This window comes from Aquarana catesbeiana, linkage group LG09, assembly GCF_042186555.1.
Source record: "Aquarana catesbeiana isolate 2022-GZ linkage group LG09, ASM4218655v1, whole genome shotgun sequence".
Lineage (NCBI taxonomy): Eukaryota > Metazoa > Chordata > Amphibia > Anura > Ranidae > Aquarana > Aquarana catesbeiana.
Window position 1 is genome coordinate 245,120,507 of NC_133332.1, and position 25,717 is coordinate 245,146,223.

The following is a 25,717-nucleotide window of genomic DNA, read 5'->3' on the forward strand; positions in this document are numbered from 1 at the left end:
TCCGACTTTGATCCCTGACAATACCAGGCACTGTGTCTGGTATAAATCTTTAGGCGGAACTCCACACAAAATGTTAAAAAAACAAAAAACAAAAAAAAAAAGGCACGGGTTCCCCCTGAAGGAGCATACCAGGCCCTTTGGTCTGGGATGGATTTATGGGGAAACCCCCACGTCGAAAAAAAGACAAGGGCCATCTTCTCGAAAACCCTGGCTGTTGGTTGTCAGGGTCTGCCAGCAAGGAGCTCATCAGAATCTGGAAGCCCCCTTTAACAATTCATCTCCCCCAGATTCCGGCCCCCCACCCTATATGAATAAGTATGGGGTATATTGTACCCCTACACATTCACCTAAAAAAAAAAAAAAAAAAAAAAAAAAAAAAGGGTCAAAAATAAAACACATTACACATTACAATTGTTTTTTTAAGTAAGGCAGCTCCATCATCTCTTCCGCTTTGTTCTCCCCTCTCCAGCTCTTCTGCCTCCTCCGCTGACGTCTTCAGCCTCTACCGGTACTTCTCCGCTCTCTCTCTGGTACTTCTGCCTCTGCTGGGTCTTCTCCGCTATCTTCTCACTCTTTTGCTGGGTCTTCTCCCTCTGTTCTTCCGATGTTGACTCGATGCCCTCTCTTGCTCTAATGCCAGGTGCGCGGTGTACCACTACTTATATCGGCATGGGGCGGGGTCACAGGAGGCCCGCCCCTTATGACGTCACCGCCCATCATGCCCCGAGCAGTGACATATGGGGTGGGGCCTCCAGATGACGTCACACGGTGACCCCGCCATATGCTAATATAATTAGTGGCACACTGCGCACCAGGCATTAGAGTGGGAGAGAGCGTCGAGTCAACATCGGAAGAAGACAGCAGAGAAGACCCAGCAAAAGAGCGAGAAGATAGCAGAGAAGACCCAGCAGAGGCAGAAGATAGTGGGCAGAGGGAGAAGAACCAATAGGAGGCAGAAGATGTCAGTGGAGGAGGCAGAAGAGCTGGAGAGGGGAAAACAGATCAGAAGAGACGACAGAGCTGCCCTAATAAATTACTTTAAAAAAAAAAATGTGTTTTATTTTTGACACTTTTTTTTTTTTTTTTTTTTTTTTTTTTTTTTTAGGTAAATGGGTAGGGGTACAATGTAATATGCAAAGGAGGTTACCGCGCTAGAAAGAAATCATTTGAATGGATAGACTTATAGACAAGCAGCAGCATACCGTGCGATAACACAGAAAGTCCAATAAAATAAAAAATAAAAAAGCTGCGCTAAGATATTGGCTGTATATGTCCACAAAAATGATATGGGTTAACAAGAAAGATCCTTTAAAATGTTTGTATCCTTAATATCACTGCAGTGCTCACACACAAATGTAAAAAAAGTGCCCGACCACCGTAGCTGTAGATTCTGCATACCAAACAGCAAGCTTAAAGGCAGATGGCTATAACCCAGCCTAGGCCTCTAAGCTTGCAGATGACCACAATAGGGATGGTGATTCAAATGGTACAGATCGCTCCCTCTGTCCCATTATAGTGTTCGTTCACTCAATTGGGTACTTGCTTGAGGTCCCCTGAGAAAGCCTGAAAGAAGCTGATTAATGGAGTGTCCATTCTCCTGCAGCGGTCTCTCTTGTAATTTCCGCTATTTATGGTAAATCTGACCTTGCCAGGTGCCGGTAACATTGAGGAGGTTCAACCCACCAGCTTCTTTTGCTGCTGTAGGTCTGCTGGTTCCACAAGCTTGTGCTCTGCTCTTGCTGCACTGACTTAAGCCCCATACACACGATCCGAATATCGGACGAATGATCGTCCGTTTTTGTTTGCATACTAATCTCACATCGAATCTGATGAGTTTACTAAAGTCCCGAAAATTCCCGTATGACAGAATAAAAATTCGGAAGCGATGTCATGTGTTGCAATGCATTTGTATTGCATTTTCGAACGATAGCTGTACCGATTAAACGAAAATCGTACGATCTGGCATCGTACGGAAAAAATTTCCGTGCATGTCCGATAGAATAATATCGGATGAACTGTCCTGATCGGCTCTCGAAAGCTCTGTACTAACGATCCGATTATCGTACGATCGTTTCGAATGCGGCATTTTACGTACGATTTTCGGATCGTGTGTACGGGGCATTAGTAGCTATGGGCGTTGGTTGTCAAGAATGTTATTATAATTTTCTCAGAATTTCAAAGTTTACAACAAAAATTCCAATGGGGCATAAATGGGGCATACTTTAGTGCTAGTTTTTTTTCTGCACTAAAAATGCATGCACAGTGTTTTCCATGTATTCTAATGGCTCTAGTTCACACCAGTGCAGTCAGTTTCCGATGCAGAAAAAGAAACAAAGTAGAGCGCGCTGCATTTTTTCTGCACAGAACATAGCAAATTGTATCAAAAATGTACTGGAACTGCGTGTTGTGTGAACTGTAAGCAAAAACTGATCCGGAACATATGAGTGCATTTCTTTGGTGTGAACTGGCCCTAAAAATGCATGCAGTGTTTTTCATGTATTCCAATGGCTCTAGTTCACACCAGTGCAGTCAGTTTCTGGTGCAGAAACTGACCGGAAACTGACTGCACTGGTGTGAACTAGAGCCATTGGAATACATGGAAAACACTGCATGCATTTTTAGTGCAGAAAAAAAGCGCACGGAACTGCCTCTAATGTGAACTGGCCCTCAAAGTATACAGTCATACATATTTAGGAGAACAGGTAACTTATAGCAAATCAACAATATCAGGATATTTGAGTATTGTCAAATAAAACAAAATGAACAAATGAAACACTGGGGGTTATTTACTAAAGGCAAATCCCCTTTGCACTACAAGTGCACTTGTTGGAAGTGCAGTCGCTATAGATCTGAGGGGAAGATCTGAAATGAGGAGAAGCTCTGCTGATTTTATCATCCAATCATGTGCAAGCTAAAATGCTGTTTTTTATTTTCTTTGCATGTCCCCCTCGGTTCTACAGCGACTGCAATTCCAAGTGCACTTTTAGTGCAAAGTGAATTTGCCTTTAGTAAATAACCCCCAGCGTGTCTATCAAATATGTAGACGAAATGTTATATTTATCTTGCGCAAATGATATTAAATTTGTACTTATGTAACTGGGCTTGTACTTCGATGTTCACTGATCACAAGAAAAAAACGTTATTCTAAAGAGATGTGATAGAATGTCTCATTATGGAACGAGGGGAGAGGAAAGTGGGAGCTTGGTTGTGAAGTACAGATGTGCTTGGGTTGCGAACAAAAAACTGGAAAGGAAGAGCCCAACACTCTCCAGGATAGTCCAGGATATAGCAATTGCTATGTAAAAGTGTGGGCACTAGGAGGAACGTCTCACGGTTTCTGTCTCTGGGTAGCATGTTTTAGAGGACCTGTCTGGTGCCGGCCCCGGGAGTAGATTGTGAGTGATCAACAAGTAGCGATTCTTAGAAATTGAGCCAGCATGCCCACGTGTGTGTAATTTTGGAGGGATCATCGCACGCCACACCGATTGGTTCCATCTCTGCCATCTGACGAATACGATGGTACCATTCTGCATGCATTGGGGGGGTTATTGGAATTCTTTTCACGAGTATCTAGCAATTTGGCCGTTAATTTCTCATTTGGCATTCATTCTTGCATTTTACTACCTCGAAACAATGTGTGGGGATTTCCAGGCTCTCACTATGGTGAGTTTGGTTGCCGTAAAAAGATGCATTGCCAATTGTTGCTCCAGTCGGAGAAACCCCCCAAAAGGTTTAAACAGATAGCCTGTCATTTTTATTACACTACTGTGCAAAAGATTAAAGGCAAATGTGACCACCCTTTGCCTTCAAAACGGCATCAATTCTTCTAGGTACACTTGTGCACAGTTTCTGAAGGAACTCGGCAGGTAGATTGTTCCAAACATCTTGGAGAACTAACCACAGATCTGTGGATGTAGGTTGCCTCAAATCCCTTGGTCTCTTCATAATCCCAGACAGACTATGATGATGTTGAGATCAGGGCTCTGTGGGGTCCAAACCATCATTTCCAGGACTCCTTGTTCTTCTTTACGCTTAACCACCTAAGGACCGGGCCTCTGAGATTTGTTGTTTACAAGTTAAAAACTGTTTTGTTTTTTTTTGCTAGAAAATTACTTAGAACCTCCAAACATTATACATTTTTTTTATAACACCCCAGAGAATAAAATGGCGGTCGTTGCAATACTTTCTGTCACACTGTATTTGCGCAGCAGTCTTACAAGCGCACTTTTTTGGGAAAAAATGCACTTTTTAAGACAACAGTAAAGTGAGCCCAATTTTTTTTTTATATTGTGAAAGATAACGTTACGCCGAGTAAAATATTACTCAACATGTCACACGTCAAAATTGCGCCCGCTCGTGAAATGGCGATAAACTTTTACCCTTAAAAATCTCCATAGGCAACATTTAAAAAATTCTACAGGTTGCATGTTTTGAGTTACAGAGGAGATCTGGGGGTAGAATTATTGCTCTCGCTCTACCAATCGGGGCGATACTTCACGTGTGGTTTGAACACAGTTTTCATATGTGGGCGCTGCTCAAGTATGCGTTCGCTTCTGCACGCATGCTCTTCGGGATGGGGCGTGTTTAAAAAAAAAAAAAAAAATTTTCTCTTATTTATTTTACCTTTTATTTTTACACAGTTCTTAAAAAAAAAAAAAAAAATTGTCACATTTATTCCTATTGCAAGGAATGTAAAAATCCCTTGTAATAGAAAAAAAAAAGCATGACAGGACCTCTTTAATATGAGATCTGGGGTCAAAAAGACCTCAAATCTCATATTTACACTAAAATGCAATTAAAAAAAATAAATAAATAAATAAAAAATGGCCCTTTAAGAGCTATGGGTGGAAGTGACGTTTTGACATCGCTTCCGCTCTGCAATGGTATGGAGACGGGTGGGGGCCATCTTCCCCTCACTTGTCTCCATATCCAGCAATGAAGAGGATTTGATCGCCTCCGCCGCTGCCGACGGCTCCGGTAAGCGGCGGAGGGCACCAGAGCGCGGTGGGAGGGGGGGGCCTTCTCCCACCGCCGATAAAAGTGATCTTGCGGCGAATGCGCTGCAGGGAGCACCATTATCGGAAACCGGACCGCTGGCCGAAGAAGAAGATACCAGGGTTATGGCAGCTAGCTGCTGCCATAAAAACGTTATTCCTCTGCAAAGTTAGGATGTATATCGGCGTGTGGCGGTCCAGAAGTGGTTAATCACACTGGCTGTATGTTTGGGGCCATTGTGCTGCTACAGAATAAATTTAGGGCCAATACCACACAGCCTTGATAGTATGGCATGATGGATAAGTACCTGCTTGTATTTCTCAGCACCGAGGACACCATTGATCCTGCCCAAATCTCCAACTCCATTTGCAGGAATGCAGCCCCAAACTTGCATGGAACCTCCACCATGCTTCCCTGTTGCCTGCAGACACTCATTATTGTACGGCTCTCCAGCCCTTTACCAGCAAACTGCCTCCTGATACAGCCAAATATTTCACATTTTGACTCATCAGTCCAGAGCACCCGCTGCCATTTTTCTGAACCCCAATTCCTATGTTTTTGTGCATAGTTGCACTGTTTACCTTAGTTTCCACTTCCTCTCCACAAAATCATGGGAACTGGAGGCCCCAGATGGGGAAATACACTCAAGTTTTATGTCATAAAGCCCCCGGCAGCCATGTGCCTTAAAGTGGTTCTAAAGGCTCATGGTTTTTTACCCTCATGCATTCTATGTATGAAGGTATGCACGGGAGGGGGTTGGGGGGAGTCAAGAACGTCGGTGGGGGACCCAAAAAGAGGATAATCTGGGCTGCTCCATGGAAAATCATTGTACAGAGCAGGTAAGTATAACATGTAATTAAAAAACAAAGACTTTAATATCATTTTAAAAGCATAGAACATCAGTCTGCTGCTTCTCCTTTCGCTGTCCAGTCAAGCATCAGGGAAAAATCAGGTCTCGTCCCCTGCAAGACAGGGCTGTGCTATGTGGCAGAGGTGTGAGTCTCAGGACTTGATGGACAGAAAAACAAATCCCTTGGCAGGTAAAACAGCGTATATACATTTCATCTGCATATTCAGCTATTGGCTTGGAGTTTAGGTGGCTTTCATATGTATAGTTAACTTACAATTAAAAGATCACATCTCCCTAAAAGTATAGATAAAAAAAAAAAATACAAAGTAAAACGAAAAGCAAACAAGCAGTAGCACAAATTGTACCCGGGATTCATTATTTATGCCAGAATAGGGAAACACTCTCTCCATGTATAATTGATAGGGAATGAACACTATCTGTACCGCGATACCGGATCTGTACTAAGTAAAAACAAGTTCAAATTAGAGCTACAAATCACACCTAAGTAAACGAATCAACGCACATCAAAACGCATGTCAACACACAAAGGAAACACGCGTTGATGCATGGCAATTTACCTACCTAACGCTACAAAAAAATAAAAATTAACCTCTACACACACTTAAATTAAATAGGATCTTAAAGAGGCAAATATGGGGACTGTCATTGCTAACCCCTTTTTAAAAATGCTAGTTGCCTGACTGCCATTTGGCAGTCATAGCAACCCTGTGGGTTTATTATGTTCGAAACACTAAAGCTCCTGCGACTTTGGACACAACATTGCCTGACAAGTTGCAGCCCATATTTCAATGGAAACCATTCAAATCTATACGCCTTAAAGTCGCAGTGACGTTAAAAAGGTTCCTGCACAATTTTGATGCAACTTTCATGGGATTTGAATGCCATAGCCTGCAATGTAAACTCTCAAAAGTTGCATGAAAGTCACATCTTAATATTATCAATGCGACAGGTGTGCAACAGTCAAAGCCAAGGTCAACAGCCAAAGTCGTATCCAAGTCACACCCATTCAAAAGATGTAAAGTTGCAAAGGAAATCACACGACTTTGGAGTCACACAAATGTGAATGGAGCCGGACCCAAAATAGGTATGCAAATCTAAAACCTGGGGCGGATTTGTTCCAGGTCAGTGGCTCAAAAAGTACTACAGCCAGAGACAGCCCTGATATGTTCCAAAGGAATGCTGCAATAGCTAAAGTTAGTCAGCATTAGAACAAACAGTGCATTATCTCCCAAGGACATTAAAACATTGTACAAATGTATAGTGTAAAGCTGGGTTCACACTGATGCCAGAGGTGGCTCGCAGTAGGGGGTCTGGTGTGTCCCTGTTCTCTGTTTCAGGGACGAAAAAGGGATGAATTTTTGCCTGAATTAGGCCCTGAAACAGGGCCAAAGACGCACAGGACCCCCTGTGCAATCCGCACCGCAACCGCCACGGAGATGTGTGAACTGGCTCCATAGAGAACCGGTCACAATCATCTGTCATGCAAATTGGATGCGGGGAAAGACACATCCAATTCCCACTAGTGTGAACCCAGCCTAAGGCCTCTTGCACACAGATCTGAGCCCATGGAACATAAATACCGCCATAACGTCCCCTGTCCGGGAAGCTCAGGTGCTGTGTACAGCCGCCCACAGACTGGATGTGGGTGACTGCACAGGTATATGCTAGTGCTTGATGAGTATAGCCCACAGGCGTATGCAAAAAAATAGAAACTTTTCGCATGTATGCTATACTTATATTTATGCGAGCCCTGGCATATACCCGAGTGCAACTGTGCACAGCCATTGATGTCTATGGGTGGCTGTATGCAGTACTAGGGTTTTTTTTTTCCTTCTAATTCTTTATTTAGCGAAATAGAAGTGTTTACAAACAGCGTACACAGCACTAGGGTTTTCTGTGTGGGGGAGCTACACCAGGATTTTCATTGCATGTACCTGTCTGCATGAAGCCTTCGCCCAGGTTCACACTTAAGCCCCATACACACTATCAGATTTTCTGCTGATTTTTGTCTTCAGATTTACCAAAACCATATAATATGAGGTCAAACCTTAGGAGTTTCAATTTGTATGCAATTAGGCAGGCCCTTGCACTGCATGGTTTTGGTAAATCCGAAGACAAAAATCAGCAAAAAATCTGATAGTGTGTATGGGGCTTTATGCCGCGTACACACGATTGGATTAACCGACAACAAATGTTGGATGTGAGCTTGTTGGCGGAAAGTCCAACCGTGTGTGTGCTCCATCGGGCATTTGTTGTCAGACTTTCCGCCAAAAAATGTTGGCTAGCAGGTTCTCAAATTTTCTGCTAACAAATTTTTGTTGTTGGACTTTCCGATCGTGTGTACACAAGTCCGTTGCACAAAAGTCCACGCATGCTCGGAATCAAGTACGAGCCAGAAGCGCTCAGTCTTGTAAAACTAGCGTTCGTAATGGAGATATCACATGACTTTTGAACTTCCTTTTTATTGGCTGGTCTTACGTCTTGTATGTCACTACGTTCGTAATTGTTGGCCAACATTTGTGTGACCGTGTGTATGCAAGACAAGTTGGAGCCAACAACCTTCAAACAAAATTCCACGGTTTTGTTGTCGGAAAGTCCGATCGTGTGTATGGGGCATGAGGGCCGGTTTGAATTCGCAAGATTTTAAACCAGCATTTCAGTCCGACTTCGGGGGCGAAGTCGGACTGAAAGACAGACAGACTTTTGTGCGGGTTCATGCACAGATTTCTATTCAAATCACCCCCGATGTCACCAAAAATAGTGCAGGAACTACTTTTGGGAATCGGTGCAGCTCCGCAAAGTCAACGTTGCACCAATTCGGATGGTGCCGTTTCTCTATTGAATAGTGCCCTCCGTTGAAAAGTGCTCACGCATGCGCAGTACGTAAGGTCACTCCCGCCGATTTCCCGATCAGCTGGCGTGACGTCACCATAGCGCATGCGCACAGCATAGGAGCCATTTTTCGATGGGCAGAATTTAAACCTTTGCAAACAGCGGAGGGAGACCATAGTTGTCATATTGTGCCTCCCAGTTGCGCGGTGGGTTTACAGTGTGCTCAAGGTAGGGTTTTGTCTGTGTTGCACAGCGGGTTTGGTATGCTGAATGGCGGGTTTTGCCTAAGTGTAAGGGCGGGTTGCAACACAGACAAAACCCGCCCTGCAACAGCGAGGCCCAATCTGACAACTACAGTCTCCCTCTGCTGTTTGCATAGGTTTAAATTCTGCCCGTCAAACGATATCTCCCGTTGAAAAATGCCTCCTACAATGTGCGCATGTGCTATGGTGACGTCACACCAGCCGATCAGGAAATCAGCTGGAGTGGCCTTCCGTACTGCGTATGCGTGGACACTTTTCGACGGAGGGCACTATTCAATAAAACACCGGCAATGGGCGGCGATTTAACATGTCAAATCGCATGTCAAAACGGCCCGATGTGAATGCAGGCTTATGATGCATTCATTTTATTGGGTGTTGAGTGGCTGGGAAGGATATTCCCAGAATCCCAGCTAAATCACTTTTGTTTCCACCGAAACAGTCTGGTACTCGCAGTGCTTCCCCCTCTATAGGCACTAACATGCTATATGAACCTGCTTCTAAAAGGATCTTTGGCTGGGCGTCTAATGTTAGTAAGCAGCTTAGGACTAGCTATAGACAAGGCAGATGTCCCTCTGTGAACTAGAGGGGGGGGAAACATCAGCCCCCTACACAACTGCAACAACACCCTTCTCTGGAATCAAACCATGAAAGAGGTTCACTACTTCCTTCTCTCTCCTCCATGAAGGATCATAGGCAGTCGTAAGAAAATCGAAAATCTCTCTGAATGAAAACCATTGTTTCAGATGTCAGAAGTGACCAAATTCATCCCAAAGTGTACCCATAAATGACCTGTACCTTGCCTGGCATCCAATTAAGGGTAACAACAAGCGGTTTATGTCCATCTATAGATGGAACACACCATCCATCTGACTTGGGAACAAAATAAGAGCGATTTTTCCTAAATCAGTACTAGTGGTAATCAAAAAATATATGTTCACTAAATACACACGCAAGGTTACCAACCAACGGCAAAATGTTCCAACCGGGTACAGGCAGTCCCTGAGTTACGAACATCCGACGTCACTGCCGTCTGCTTGCGCTCCACACTGGTCCCGAATACCGCAGAGCAGCCATCTTGCAGCGCCGGACACATCCCACAATGCAGTACTGCATGGCCACAAGAGCCCCAAATAACACGACTGCATGCCCAGCAGCGACCGGAACATCCCACATCACTGCACAGGCTAGAGTTACACTTAAAAACGTACCTGTTCCGACTTACAAACAAGTTTGACTTAAGAACAAACCTACAGTCCCTATCTTGTACGTAACCCGGGGACCGCCTGTACAACAAATATACATACCCTGTGTGGGGGATTATCTGACAACAGAAGAACATGAGAGGATATGAGAAATGCTCATTCATCTGAAGAACAGCAGCTGAAAAATTCCATCTTCACAGATCAACTTTTTCTGTTTGATCATTAAGAAATTGCCCCTATATAGACCACCTTTTAAGGCCACACAAGTGATTCTGTTGCTGGTGGGCTCTCGCCAGTGGCAGGTTCACCTGAAGAGCAAATAAACTGCTCACCTGTGTTGCTGCTTCCTCACTGACCAAACCAGCAAACCTGTCACTCCTCTTCGAGGACTTAACCATACACACAATACGAAAATCGGATGGAAAAATTTGTACGACGAGCTGGCGTCCGATTTTCGGACCATTAGTACGGTGATTTTCAACAGCCGATTTTGCTTTTTCGTCAGACAAAAGCTGGATTTGCAGACTAACATTTTTGTCGGATGTGAACTCAACGTTCATTTATGTATAATTAGTATGGTTTTCATATGAGAAAAAAATCAGAAGAGCAAGACTACGCATGCTCAGAAACGAAAGAATACATACAAAACTATTCAACGCATTACGTCACTTCTGACGTTTTACTCTGTTGTACGAAAATTTTCGTATTGTGAGTAACCTCCTTACTTTCGACATGAGACTAGCATGCCACAAAAAACGGACGGACGGTGATCAGAAAATCTAAGCGCGTGTACGAGGCTTTAGGCTGCATTCACACCTGAGCGTTTTCAGCTCATAAAATGCCCAAAAAGCAAAATCCCCTTCATTTCGATGGCACCTGTTCACATCTGAGCATTTTGCCACCTGAAGCAAAATGCCTGAAGCTCAAAAAAGTACATGAGCTTCTTTTTGGGCAGGCGTTTTTCTGCTTTTTACATTGACCTGTGCAAAATTACGGCAAAAACACGGTAAAAAAAATTGCGGAACTTTCTGCCTAAAAAACGAAACACTCAGGAGTGAATGCAGCCTTACTGATCTGGAAGCAAGGTGTAAAATGTCACTTTAGCGTCCCCACGTCACTGTCCCCAGTCATTTTTAATGGGGAAGAAGCTGATGGAACATAATCTGCATTGCTTCAGCTTCACTGGAGGACAGATGAGACATCAGGGGTCTATTGGCTGCTATCACACTGGGGCGGCGGGTCTGTTAGCGTGGGCACTTTTAACCCCTTCTAGCGGCCGAAGAAAAGAAGGGTTAAAACTGCCCGTGTTGCGGCGCTTCGGAAAAGCTGCCCATTCATTCCAATTGACAGGGGCGGTGTATACAGCGCTCCTACTCCGCCCCAAAGATGTTGCTTGCAGGACTTTTTTTTTTTTCCTGTCCCACAAGCGCACCGCCCCAGTGTGAATACACTCGGGTTTGTCAGTTTTGTCGGCGGACCTGAACGGGCGCTCCATGTTAGCCTATGGAGCGACGGATGTCAGCGGTGACATGTCCGCTGACATCTGACCCGGTCCGATCCGCTAAAATTAGACGGATGGCCCTACGTTTGCATCCGTCCCTGGCGGATCGGAGCGGGTGAGATCTGATGAAAACGGACATGCTGTCCGTTTTCGTCCGATCTTTCCATAGCAACCAGCGGCGCTCGACAAGCCCTTCCCCACTCAGTGAGCAGAGAGGGACCTGTCATCCGCCGGCTCAGCAGAGATCAACGGAGATATTTCCCACTGAGCTGGTGGCCAGAGGTGGACTCCGTGGCAGGGGATCCGCCTCTTGGGAATGACACAAGATTAAGGTGCAAGTGTGACCAAAAAAAAAAAAAAAAAACATCAGTAGGGGATTTTTTGTTCTCTTTGTGAGTAGTAAAAAAAAAAAGTGTAAAAAATTAAAGTTTCACCCAAGCACTTAAGGTTACCCCCACCCCCCCTAAAAAAAAAAAAAAAAAAAAAATGTGGAACCCCACCCGCACATACATACATACATGTACAAATGTAAATGCACATGTCGGGGGCGCCTATGCACAGAATTGTGGATTGCGCTACACAAACATATTGATGCGCACGCTGCAGCGAGATCAATTATTCCAGGCCCATTACTCATAGTTAACTCTAAACTGATGACCTGTAGGGGCTTTTAAAGCTTCACCTATGAAAAATATAGGGTACTGACATTTTTTTGCGGTTTCACAGGCATATGCATTTTTTGGATTTGACATGTTGGGTATCTATTTACTCAGCACAACCGCATATTTTATCACAAAAAAAAAAAAATGAAGGCTAATTTATTATGTTGGTGTGCCCTAAAATAAACCTTAGTGTATTTTTTACTGAAATGTTGTGTTTCCTAAACTGCTGCACTAAAATCGTGTGACATAAAAAATGTATTCTTTGTGCTGTCAGAAAATATATAACATTTCGGGGGGGGGTGTATGTAATATTCACACAATTTTTTTAAATACGTAAACAAAAAAAAAAATCCCAAAACGACGGTGGCCGTGAAGAGGGTTGGGAGATCTTTCAGGTGGTGATCTTCTGTCTATAGGAGCTACCACAAATGGGATCACGCCTGTTTATTTGGTGTCACCCCCTTTTTTGCAGCATTTTGTCCGGTGTCACCATACAAGCCGGCAAGAGTCCTATTTTGCCATCATGCCGCCAATGACAGGAAGAAATAGATCGTTCATTCAGGCGGCTTACGTTATGTTTATAGCTAGCATGCTGTATGGGTTACAGGGGGTCAGGATCACTAGAAGAAAAACAAAACCCCTCCCCTGCTTAACTCTGTCGCTTGGCGAGCCAATCCTGTGGCAGTCTGACCAGCGGAGGAGCGACACCATAAAGGCAGACGAGCATTTCAATGCTGTGATCAAGCTGCACACAGGGATCTTTACATTGATGAGAGACTAGAAATTGCCTTATTAGGAGTTAAAACATTGAAGAAGAAAAAAAAAATGTGACTTTCCAGTCCTGAAGAGCAGGGACATTTCCGGGGACATCAGTCAAGGCAGCTGATTATTACTCTTCATATAATAAAACTCATTTTATTAAAGATTAACCAATAGTGGAGCTTTCCGGGCCACATGTGTGAGAACCCGAATCTGACCCTGGAAATCAGTGCCAGCAGGGACCTATGGCTGTGAAGAGAGTCCCCAGGAACTGTGCACGGACATAACCTTACCCAGCAGAAGACGGTGCAGCACTTCCTGTCCTCCTCCCCGGGCCCGGCTTCCCCCCTCCAGCTCGGTCGGTAGAGCTGGGATGTGCAGCAGCGCTCCGTTCCGGGCCGAGTTCACAGCCGATCCTCCTCCTCCTCCAACCCCTCACAGGGCATCCTGCAGCCTCCGCTGTCAACAAATTCCCTCGTCACTTCCGGACTGGCCCCATGGCAACCGGACCGCTTTGTGCGTCAGGAATTCTGCCCCCACCCCGGAAATGGCTCCCTGACACTTTAGTTCCTGCTATTTTTTGTGTGCTTGTTAGGATGGATGGAATAAAGAAGGAATAGCATTTCTGTCAGGTGTTTATTTCTGCCTGTGACCCCATTGAGGAGTTTGTCCCTCATTTCCTGTGCTTGTGATGTCTATAGGGGAAATGGGGGTGTACAATTGTCACTGGGACAGAAAGGAACAATAAAAAACATTTGTACAATTTCTAACCCTTCCACACTCCTCTATGCGTAGCTCCCAACTGACCCTGATTTTGAATGACTGTGCCTGATTTGGAACAAAGTCCCTCTGTCCAGCAGTGGCGGCCATTAGGGGCGCCCAGGCGGCGGCCCGTATATTAGGGGCGCCTGGGCCCTGTCCCCTCTATCCACGGCCACCACATCCTAATTAATGCTCTATGGTCCACATGCCGCTACCCCCTATTCATGCATCCAGCCCCTTTCAGGACACCGGGCGCATGAATTACAACGGCGGGGGTGTTTTTTTAAAGCACCTGATTAGAGCCACGGGCTCTAATAGGCTTCAAAATAGGGTGGGCCCGGGTCAAAGAGCATTGCACCATGAGCCCACCCAGGTGTGTTACAACAGCGAATGAATATTTGCTGTTTCAACACTGATCCTCCTCCTGGGCAATCGGGAAGCGGGTCTGATACCCATCACCCAATTGCCTGAAAGGACAGATGATCCTATTGGACCCCTGGGAGGAGGGGAGGAGACGCCCAGCGGAAGCAAGGAGTAGAAGACACAGGAGCCGCTGCCCGATGCCCACCGCAGTCTGATGTCCGCCAATGCCCCGATTCCTGGCGCTGCTTGATGTGCCAGCCGCCTAGATGGGGTAAGTGCTGGTGGACCGGCAGACAGTGAGGGGGGATTTGAGGTGGTTGTTTGCCGCCCCCCCCCAACTCAAAACCACCAGCCGCCACTGTCTCTCTTTCCTCCTCATTTGTCCCTCATTTTGGTCTGATCTATATAGTTGTATATAAAAATTATCTATTTATCTTTCAAAAAGTTGTTCCCAGTGCTAAACCTTTCATCCAACTTCTAAAGCATTTGTAAATTTTCAAAAGAAAGTATAAAGGAATAGTAGTGGTAAAAAAGCACTTGTGGGTTTAACCACTTGCTTAGCGGGCACTTTCACCCCCCCCGCCTGCCCAGGCCAATTTTCAGCTTTCAGCGCTGTCACACTTTGAATGACAATTGCACGGTCGTGCTACACTGTGCCCAAATTTTTTTTTTACCATTTTGTTCACACAAATAGAGCTTTCGTTTGGTGGTATTTAATCACTGCTGTTTTTTTTATTCTTTACAAAAAAGACAGAACATTTTGAAAAAAAAAAGTTTTCTTAGTTTCTGTTTGTAAATAAGTATTTTTTCTCCTTCACTGATGGGCACTGATAGGCTGCACTGATGGGCACTGATTAGGTGGCAATGATATGCAGCACTGATGAGCACTGATGGGTGGCACTGATATGCAGTACTGATGAGCACTAATAGGTGGCACTGGTGGGCACTGATAGGTGGCACTGATAGGCGGCACTGACTGGCATCACTAATGGGCACTGAATGGTGTCACTGATGGGCACTGATTGGTGGCACTAATGGGCACTAATTGGTGTCACTGATGGGCACTGATGGGGCTTTACTGTAATCAGGGCACTGATGATCAGTGCCCTGATTACCTGTCCTGGTCTCCCTGCGAGAAGATGCCGCTGATCGGCACTCCTTGCCACACACTCTGTCAGTGTGAGGCGAGGAGAGGCAATAAACGGCACTTCCGCATTTACATTTGACAGGCTGTGATTGGACACAGTTCATCCCATGGTTAAAGAGCCGCGCCCACGGCTCTTTACCGAGATTGGGGTCACGCCGTGTCCTAGGAGAGCAGCCATTCTGCGGCGACATCTTATGATGTTATCCCAGAATAAGAGCGGCACTGCTCCTCCATCATTTCATGGTGGGCGGGCGGCAAGTGGTTAAAGTGGTTGTCAAGCCTAAACATTTTTTACCCTAATGCATTCCTTGCATTGAGGTAAAAAAGGTGTCAGCACCCCTCCCCCTCCTTTTTATTTACCTGGGCTCTTATTCGAACCAGCACTGTGCACATCTGCAGCTCTTCTCTCCTCTCACCTCTGGGTCTCGTTGGTTTTGCTGGGGCACCAGAAGCCATTGGCTCCCAGTGCTGTCAATCAAAGCCAGTGAAGAGGGGGCAGGGCCACTGTGTGTGTCAATGGACGCTGCAGCGAGGTTCATGTGCGAGCACACACAAGTGCTTCCCATGGGGGCACTGGACAAAGGGGAGTGGCCAGGAGAATCAGGGGACCCGAAAAGAGGAGGTTCGCGACCTGTCTGTGCAATTCCATTGCACAAAGCAAGTAAGTATAAACACATTTTTTATTTTTTATTTATTTTTTTACCTTTACAATCACTTTAGATAATCATTTTTTTAAAATAATTCTCCTTTAAGGGGGTGTGTCCTATTCCCACATAATTTGCTAATAGGTGTCCCTCGTTCCCATCTCAAAAACTTGGGAGGTATGCTCTATGGCTTCATTCACAAGGGGTGTAACCAGGGCTTTTTTTCAGGGGGAACTTGGTGGAACTCAGTTCCACCACCTCTGGCCCAGACCCTTTGGTGCCTGCTCACCACAATCACTTGTAAACACAGAAGTCTGGTTTCTGTGTTTACAAGTGACAGCTCTGCACTCTGTGTGTAATGCAATCCTGGTATTTAATCCCCCTTTCAGACCCTCCTACTGTTTTCGTGAAATTTGACTGAACACACCTACTATTTGATGTGATTTGGGGGGTGTGTAGGGGGAGGGGTTTTGTGGGGCCGTGGTTAAGTTCCAGCACCTATTGTTTGAGAAAAAAAGCCCTGGGTGTAACAATACCCGGTGCGAGGGCCATGTTTACCCAACCACACAGGGATGTACAGGTGTTCAATGCCGTGTCCATGCAGCCTGGGGATGCCGGTAAACACAGCCCTTGCAAGGGCTACATATTGATGCGCTCACGTGAACAAAGCCTAAAAATTAATTATTGTTTGCCCCCTGTCAAAGGGCTTGAGGTGGGGATGGGGAGAGAGGTGGTGCCAATAGCGGCACACACCACTCCAAAATAGATTGAAATATTAGTTGTGATACACTGTGTGCACTGCATCAAATGAAAGTGTTTAATAGAGGAGCACATTTTGTCCCAGCAAAATGTGGGGCTAAGGCCTTGTTCAGTGTTCACATGGGTGTACTACAGCGTACACCCATGCAAGGACCTTGTTTACTCTAATGGGGATGCACAGGTGTTACACATGTATCCTTGTGCAGGCAGTCCCATTCGTGTCAGGACACAGCCGCTGCTCCCAATTTTTTTAGCCATGCAGGTGCACAGTCCAGAACACAGACACTATGCGTTTGGGGCCATTCACCTGCACCTGCACAGTTGCACCTATGCAAGGGCCGACACTACTGGCAATAAACAGGAGAACTGAGCCCTGGAACATGGAGATCTAGTAATCTACTAAAGTACAAAGCTGGCATGTCCTCCAGAATAATTAAAGTGGGAGTAAATGCCCATGCATAACTTGGACTATATGTAAGCCTATAAAAAGGCTTACCTATAGGTACTGTAAATATCGTGCATGCACAGGAGTGATGTCATCGCGGCTCCAGCTGTGCGAAGCCTGGAAAGACTGGGTGGAGATGAAAGCCTTGTCAGCATTGACAGTACACCGCTAGAAGGCTTTGTTCTAAAGTAAATTCACATACTAGCACATTATGGCTTTACCTTGCAGGTTGCAAAAAAAAACACAGTGGTTTACTACCGCTTTAAAGGCAGAAAGTTTCCAGGTATTCTGACAGAAAGTAAGGGAAAGCATCTCCAACAGGGACACAGACAGACTTCACTGAGGCTCTATGTGTTTTTGTCTGTGTCCCTGTTGAAGGGAGATTTTTCACCACTTCCTGTCCTGATAGTGATGCAGTGGCGGAATTATAGGGGTCGCTGAGGTTGCCATGGCGACCGGGCCCCTTGCTGCAGGGGGCCCTTGAGGGCCCCCTGTATACACTACTTTGATAGGGGAGCGGAGACAAGCTCCCCGATTCTAAGCCGAACTGTATTCGGCACTGTGCAGGGAGCTGCTCACATTGATTACAAAGTGAAAGCAGTGTGTGCTGTGCTCTTTGTCTCCCCCTACAGTGCAGTACCCGACAGGAAGAGCTAAGGTAAAGTTCTGCCGTTTTTTATCTACTGTATGTGCATGTGTGTGTATGTGCATGTGTGTGTGTATGTGTGTGTGCATCTATGTATATGTGCATGTATGTGCATGTATGTGTGAGTGTGTGTGCATCTATGTATATGTGCATGTGTGTGTATGCGCCGCCCCCTCCCTCCAGGCACCCCTCTATCACAAATAGATAGATTCATGCATAGTGTGAATCTATCTATGGCCGCCACTGCCCCCCCTATTCAGACGCCTGGCCCCTTTTTGGACGCCGGGCGCCTGAATTACACCGGCAGGGGTGTTTTTAAAGCACTAATAGGCTTCAAAATAGGTGAACTGCGAGTGCCATGCTTGGCACTCACAGTCCACCCAGGTGTGTTAGAAAAGCGAATAAATATTCGCTTTCCTAACACTGAACCGCCTCTCCACCAATCAGGTGCTCGGGTCTGTTACACGTCACCTGATTGGCTGAAACGACAGGCGCCGCTATTGGATGCCTATCAGGAGGAGAGGATGGGAGGAGACGCATGGAGGACCCCGCTCGTCGACGTCACCCGCTGCCCCACCGAGACAGGGTAAGTGCCGGGCAGACTGTGAACGGGCAGGGGGGGCACAGTGGCTGCGTTTGATGGGCACAGTGGCTGCGTTTGATGGGCACAGTGGCTGCGTTTGATGGGCACAGTGGCTGCGTTTGATGGGCACAGTGGTGGCAATTGATGGGCACAGTGGCTGCGTTTGATGGGCACAGTGGCTGCGTTTGATGGGCACAGTGGCTGCGTTTGATGGGCACAGTGGTGGCAATTGATGGGCACAGTGGCTGCGTTTGATGGGCACAGTGGCTGCGTTTGATGAGCACAGTGGCTGCGTTTGATGGGCACAGTGGCTGCATTTGATGAGCACAGTGGCTGCATATGAGGGGCACAGTGGTGGCAATTGATGTGCACAGTGGCTGCGTTTGATGAGCACAGTGAGGCTGCAATTGATGCGTTTTTTAAAGAATTTTTCAGTTTGCTTGCGCCCCCCAAAAAATTTTGAGCACCATCTGCCACTGGTTTATATGTGTGTGTATTTATTTATGTGTGTGTGTGTGTTTACATGTATATATGCACATTTTATGTATGCGCTTTTAATCCTGACCCCCTATATGTGTCCCATTGGAACCAATTTTTTTTTTTTTTTGCTTGTTCATAGTACCAGCAAAAAAAAAATGCTGTTCCTCTGAAAAGTGATCCATGCTCAGATCGCTTTTCAGAGGCATTTGACAGCAATATGTTGCCTCCTGACCGCCTGTTTTAACCCCTTAAATGCATCATCACTATGCTGCAACTGCATGCAATGCACACAGTTGCAGGGTGGTTGCAGTGCAGCCACTTCAAGGGTGCCCTGACTGGAAAAAGATTGAGAAACACCGATGGGTTCCTCATAGAGGAACCCATCTCTCCATTTTCCTCCTGCAGCCGCTGAATGCATGTGGGAGGGAGAGGAGGAGAAGCGGGGGGGGGGGGGGAATCTATTCCTTTACATGCAGCCACCCACTTGCGACCGGACCCTGGTGTTCCGCCATCGGGCTCGGAGAAAAGAGCCCTGTCCGGGGGTCAGGGGGGCCCTCCATGGTTTCTTGCATCGGGGCCCTGAAGATTCTAGTTACGCCTCTGTTTCACCCCCTTCCTGCCCAAACCAATTTTCACCTTTCAGCACTGTCGCATTTTGAATGACAATTGCGCGGTCATGTTACACTGTACCCAAATTAAATTTTTATAATTTTTTCCCCACAAATAGAGTTTTCTTTTAGTGGTATTTGATCACCTCTGCGTTTTTTATTTATTGCGCTATAAACAAAAGAAGAGGGACAAGTTTGAAAAAACACAATATTTTTTACTTTTTGCTATAATAAATATCCAATTTTTTTTTTTTTTTTAATAATTTTTTTCCTCAGTTTAGGCCGATACGTATTCTTCTACATACTTTTGGTAAAAAAAAATCGCAATAAGCGTATATTGATTGGTTTGCGCAAAAGTTATAGCGTCTACAAAATAGGGGATTGATTTATAGCATTTTTATTTTTTTTTTTTTACTAGTCATGGCGGCGATCTGCGATTTTTATCATGACTGCGATATTGCGGCGGACATATCGGACACTTTTGACACATTTTTGGGACCATTCACATTTATACAGCGATCCGTGCTATAAAAATGCATTGATTACTGTATAAATGTGACTGGAACGGAAGGGGTTAACACTAGGGGGTGATCGAGGGGTTAATGTGTGTCCTAGGGAGGTGATTCTAACTGTGGGGGGAGGGGACTGACTGGGGGAGGTGACCGATCGCTGTCCCTATGTACAAGGGACACACATCGTTCTCCTCTCCTCTCTGACAGGACGTGGATCTGTGTTTACATACACAGATCCACGGTCCTGCTCGGTTGCTGGGCAATCGCGGGTGCCTGGCGGACATCGCGGCCGCCGGGCACGCGCATCCGGTCCCGAGTGACGTGGCGGGCGGGCGCGCGCCGCCTAGTGGCTCGGAAAGGCGGTCACGTCATATGACGTCCGCCCAGAACGAGAGCTGCCTCGTCCCGCCGTCATATGACAGTGGGCGGGCAGCTACTGGTTAAGCACTAATTGATGCTAAATTTATGGAGAGGACTAAGAGGATATAACCATGCCAGTGGTGCAGCAAAAAACATATAGGACAGTGATGAAGGTATGCGGTCCAGGCATTGAGCAAAGGAAGGATTGGGGGCAGGTTGTCAGAAACCATGAATCAGACTGAGACAAAAGTACAGTTTATCACACTTGTTTAATAATAATAAAAAGGTAAACAGAGTAAGCGTAGTCAATACATAGCCAGATTTCAGTAACCAGATCGGGTAGTCAGCCAATGCCAATGTCAGAGAGCAACGTAATAGTACAGCAAGCAGGATCAGGAGCCAGAATGGACGTCAGCCGAGCAAGTCTTCAACAGGAACGCAGGAGAAGTCTCTGAGATGTGACCAAAGGCGAAGGCAGAGATGAAGTGAGCTGGACGGCTTTAACCACTTAACCACTTGACAACTGGGCACTTAAACCCCCCTCCTGCCCAGACCAATTTTCGGCTTTCAGCACTCTCACACTTTGAATGACAATTACTCAGCCACGTAATACTGTACCCAAATGAATTTTTTGTCCTTTTTTTCGTACAAATAGAGCTTTCTTTTGGTGGTATTTGATCACCTCTGGGTTTTTTATTTTTTGCGCTATAAATGAAAAAATTTTGAAAAAAAAAACACATTTTTCTTAGTTTCTGTGATAAAATTTTGCAAATTAGTAATTTTTCTTCATAAATTTTGGCCACAATTTATACTGCTACATATCTCTGGTAAAAATAACCCAAATTAGTGTATATTATTTGGTCTTTGTGAAAGTTAGAGAATCTACAAACTATGGTGCAAATCATAAAAAAATTGATCACACCTGATATACTGGTGGCCTATCTCATTTCTTGAGACCCTAACATGCCAGGAAAGTACAAATACCCCCCAAATGACCCCTTTTTTGAAAGTAGACAATCCAAGGTATTTAGTAAGATGCATGGTGAGGTTTTTGATGTTGTCATTTTTTCCCACAATTCTTTGAAAATGAAAATTGTTTTTTTCCACAAAATTGTCATTGTAATAGGTTATTTCTCTCACATGGCATGTATATACCACAAATAACACCCCAAAATACATTCTGCTACTCCTGAGTATTACGATACCACATGTGTGGGACTTTTTCACAGCCTGGCCACATAGAGAGGCCCAACATGCAGGGAGCACCATCAGGTGTTCTAGGAGCATAAATTACACATCTAACTTGTTGACTACCTATTACACTTTTGAAGGCCCTGGAGCACCAGGACAATGACATGTGACACTGACGTGGCACTGATGACAAATGGCACTGATGCGTGGCACTGATGTGGCACTGATGACAGATGGCACTGATACGTGGCACTAACACTGATGTGGCACTGATGACAGATGGCACTAATATGTGGCACTGATGACAGATGGCACTAATACGTGGCACTGAAAACAGATGGCACTAATACGTGGCACTGACAGATGCCACTAATACGTGGCACTGATGACACGTGACACTGATGACAAATGGCACTAATATGTGGCACTTATGACACGTGGCACTGATGACAGATGGCACTAATATGTGGCACTGATGACACATGGCACTGATGACAGTTGGCACTAATAAGTGGCACTGATGACAGATGGCACTAATACGTGATGACAGATGGCACTGATGACACTGATGACAGATGGCACTGATACGTGGCACTGATGACACGTGACACTGATGACAGATGGCATGTGACACTGACAGGTGGCACGCATGACAGGTGGCACTGATGACAGATGGCACTTAGACGTGGCACTGGGGACAGATGGCAGGGACATGACAGCAGGGACAGATGGCAGGGACATGACAGCAGGGACAGATGGCTGTGGGGACACTTTTTTTCTTTTTTTTTTTTTTTCACTTACCGCCGCAGCGGTTCGCTCTCCCTCCTCACACGCTGTCTCTGTGTGAGGAGGGAGAGCCGGCGATGAGAGATGATCTCATGTTTACATATGAGATCGTCTCTCATTGGCACCGCCGATCGCGCTGAAAACGGCCGCTAGGATTGGCCGTTTTCAGCGATCTGTGACTGGCTGTGTCCAAGGGCCATCAGATACCACCGAATTTGTTCAGACCCAGAAGACAGAGATAAACATCTTAGAACACTGGCAGACTCCTTCCATAAGAAAGGTTACAAAGACAAAACCATCAACAACAGCATAAACACAGCCCTGAAAACCCAAAGAGAAAATCTCCTCCAATACACAGAGAAAAAAACAAATAACCGAGTACCTCTAGTCACCACATACAACCCAGCACTTGAAGGGATCAAAAAGATAATCAAAGATTTACAACCCATTATAACAGAGGATGAAACTCTGAAAGGAATATTCCAACAACCCCCATTATTGGCTTTCAGACAACCACCCAACCTCAGACACAAACTAATCAGCAGGAAACTTCACTCTGATTATGAAGTCAAAAATAATGGTAGCAAACCCTGCAATAAAAAACGCTGCAAACTATGCAACCAGATAAATCTATCCAAAAGTGTTACACACACAAATGGGACCTTCAATATCATGGGATCTTACAGTTGTACCTCAAGTAATGTGTACCTCATCCAATGCAAAAGGTGCAGCAAAGGATCTTATGTTGGTGAAACAGGACAGAAGTTGCAAGCGAGGATGAATTTGCACAGACATACCATCAAAGAACATAAAGAAGACAGTTTATGCACACCTGTGGGACATCATTTCTCACAATCGGACCACACTATAGAAGACCTCAATGTCTTAGTTCTTAAGGCTGGGTTCACACTGGTCTGACAAACGCTCCGACATTGAGAGCTCATGTCGCATGACGTGTGAAATTTAATGTTTCCCTATGGGAGCCGTCCTAACTGGTCCGACACAAGTCGTTCCGACTTTAGAAATGCTCCCTGTACTACTTTGGTCCGACTTTGATCCTACTTCAGCCTATTGACTATCATTGAAGTCGGATCAAAGTTGGATTGCCGTCTTGCATGATCCGACTTCGGCACGCGACTTGTGCTCAGATGTTCTTGAGGGGGAACTCCGCGCCAAATTTTAAATAAAAAACCGGCATGGGTTCCCCCTCCAAGAGCATACCAGGCCCTTGGGTCTGGTATGGACCTTGAGGGGAACCCCCTACGCCGAAAAAAACGGCGTGGGGGGTCGCCCCCAATCCATACCAGACCCTTATCCGAGCACGCAGCCCGGCCGGACAGGAATGGGGGTGGGGACGAGCGAGCGCCCCCCTCCTGAACCGTACCAGGCCGCATGCCCTCAACATGGGGGGTTGGTGCCTTGGGGGAGGGGGACTGTGACGGCATAAGGGGGCGTGGTCATCGGGCGTAGGGGGTTCCCCTCAAGGTCCATACCAGACCCAAGGGCCTGGTATGCTCTTGGAGGGGGAACCCATGCCGGTTTTTTATTTAAAATTTGGCGCGGAGTTCCCCCTAAAGATTCATACCAAACACAGTGCCGGGCATTGACGGGGATCCAAGTCGGATCCCCGTTCATTGAAAATCGGACACATGCCGGCTTCATGTCGCAGGGCAAAGTCGGATCCAAAGTAGGACGGCTGTCGTGTCGCACCAGTGTGAACCCAGCCTTAAGGGAATTTCAGAACTATCCAGGAAAGGAAAACGTTTGAACTAAGAATGATACTTCTTTTTGACAAGAATAATGGCCTGAATTTAGATATTGGTTTCCTTACACATTATGCTAAAGTTTTACGACCGCTCTGTGATTAGTATCCCCCCCCCCTGCATTCCCCCCTAGCTCTCCCTCTGTCTTATCTCACTAACTCTGCTGCTATCTTTATTACCATTGATTTGTATGTGTTTGGTTTTCTCTTCCTTTTTTTTTTTTTTCTTTAACATTCTGCTTAAAAATTTGTGAATCAGTACTGCTTGGACCTTGAAGAAGGGGACATACCCCGAAAGCTTGTCCTGAAAAATTGTATGTTAGTGCAAATAAAAAAAGTATCACGGACAGTACTCAATTTTCTCTGTATTCCACCTAATTATTTTAACCACCTGTTTTCTTATCTTATCTGTCTGATTTATATGCATTTCAGACTTGAGACAATTCTATATAACTTGAATCTATTCTAATGAACTTTCACCCAGTAAACTATAAAAGTATAAGAAAGAAGCAGAGAGGTCATCCAAAGTTCAGCATTTAAAAATGAAGACTTTCTAAATCTATGGAAAACACAGTATACATTATTAAAAATTAATAATTGTTGCTTTACTTATTGAATAATGATATTGATAAAACCACTACTATATAATAATAATAATAATAATTATCAATAAAATATATGCAAATCAATATGACTAATATGAAATACATTGGCTAATATGAGATTCCACAACAAGGGGGGGTTTTAAACAATTTTTTTTTTAATTTTTATTATTTATTTTACATTATTTTGTTTATTTTTACACTGTTTAAAAAAAAAATTGTGTCACTTTTATTCCTATTACAAGGAATGTAAACAACCCTCAGATCTCATATTTACACTAAAATGCAATAAAAAAAAAGTCATTTAAAAAAATGACATTGAAAAAAATATGCCTTTAAGAGGCGTGGGCGGAAGTGACATTTTGACGTGGCTTCCGCCCAGCAGTGTCATGGAGACGAGTGGGTGCCATCTTAGCCTCACTCGTCTCCAGGCATAGCACGGAGTAGGACGTGATCGCCTCCGCTGCTACCGACGGCTCCAGTAAGCGGCGCAGGGGGGGTGGGCCCTCTCCCGCCACCGATAAAAGTGATCTTGCGCGAATCCGCCGCAGGGACCACTTTTATCAGAAAGAGGACCGCCGCACGAAAACAGGGATACCGGGGTTATGGTAGCTAGCTACTACCATAACAACGATATACCCCTTCAAAGTTTGTATGTACATCGGCGTGCGGCGGTCCAGAAGTGGTTAAGTAGCCAGGATTGACGAGCAGATCATCAACAGCTGAGTCACTGTGGAGAGAAAGGAGCTGGCAATTAGCCGACAGCTGAGCGGCCATCTCAGAGAAGGAAGGGCTGAGCCCAGCCCTGACACAGGAACACCTAAATCCCTCTGTTTATTTTCCTCGTCGCTCAGCAATCAACAGTACTACTATCTACCTGCCCAGGTAAAGGTGCAAGTTTATCTCCAAATAGTGTAGCTTTCCTCCTACCCTGGGTACTCCATACTATATAATCTAGTCAGCTACTGTATAAACATTAACA

The 25,717-nt window shown here is 45.4% G+C and overlaps 1 protein-coding gene across 1 annotated transcript in view; it reads right to left on the reverse strand.

Moving 5' to 3' along the window:
- The window catches only part of ZER1 (zyg-11 related cell cycle regulator), an 86,930-nt gene extending 73,339 nt beyond the window's left edge, over positions 1 to 13,591 (reverse strand). The window contains exon 1 of the mRNA XM_073600087.1: positions 13,379 to 13,591. The gene's annotated coding sequence lies outside the window, so the exon portion shown is untranslated. The remainder of the gene's footprint in view (positions 1 to 13,378) is intronic.
- Positions 13,592 to 25,717: the final 12,126 nt, after the last annotated feature.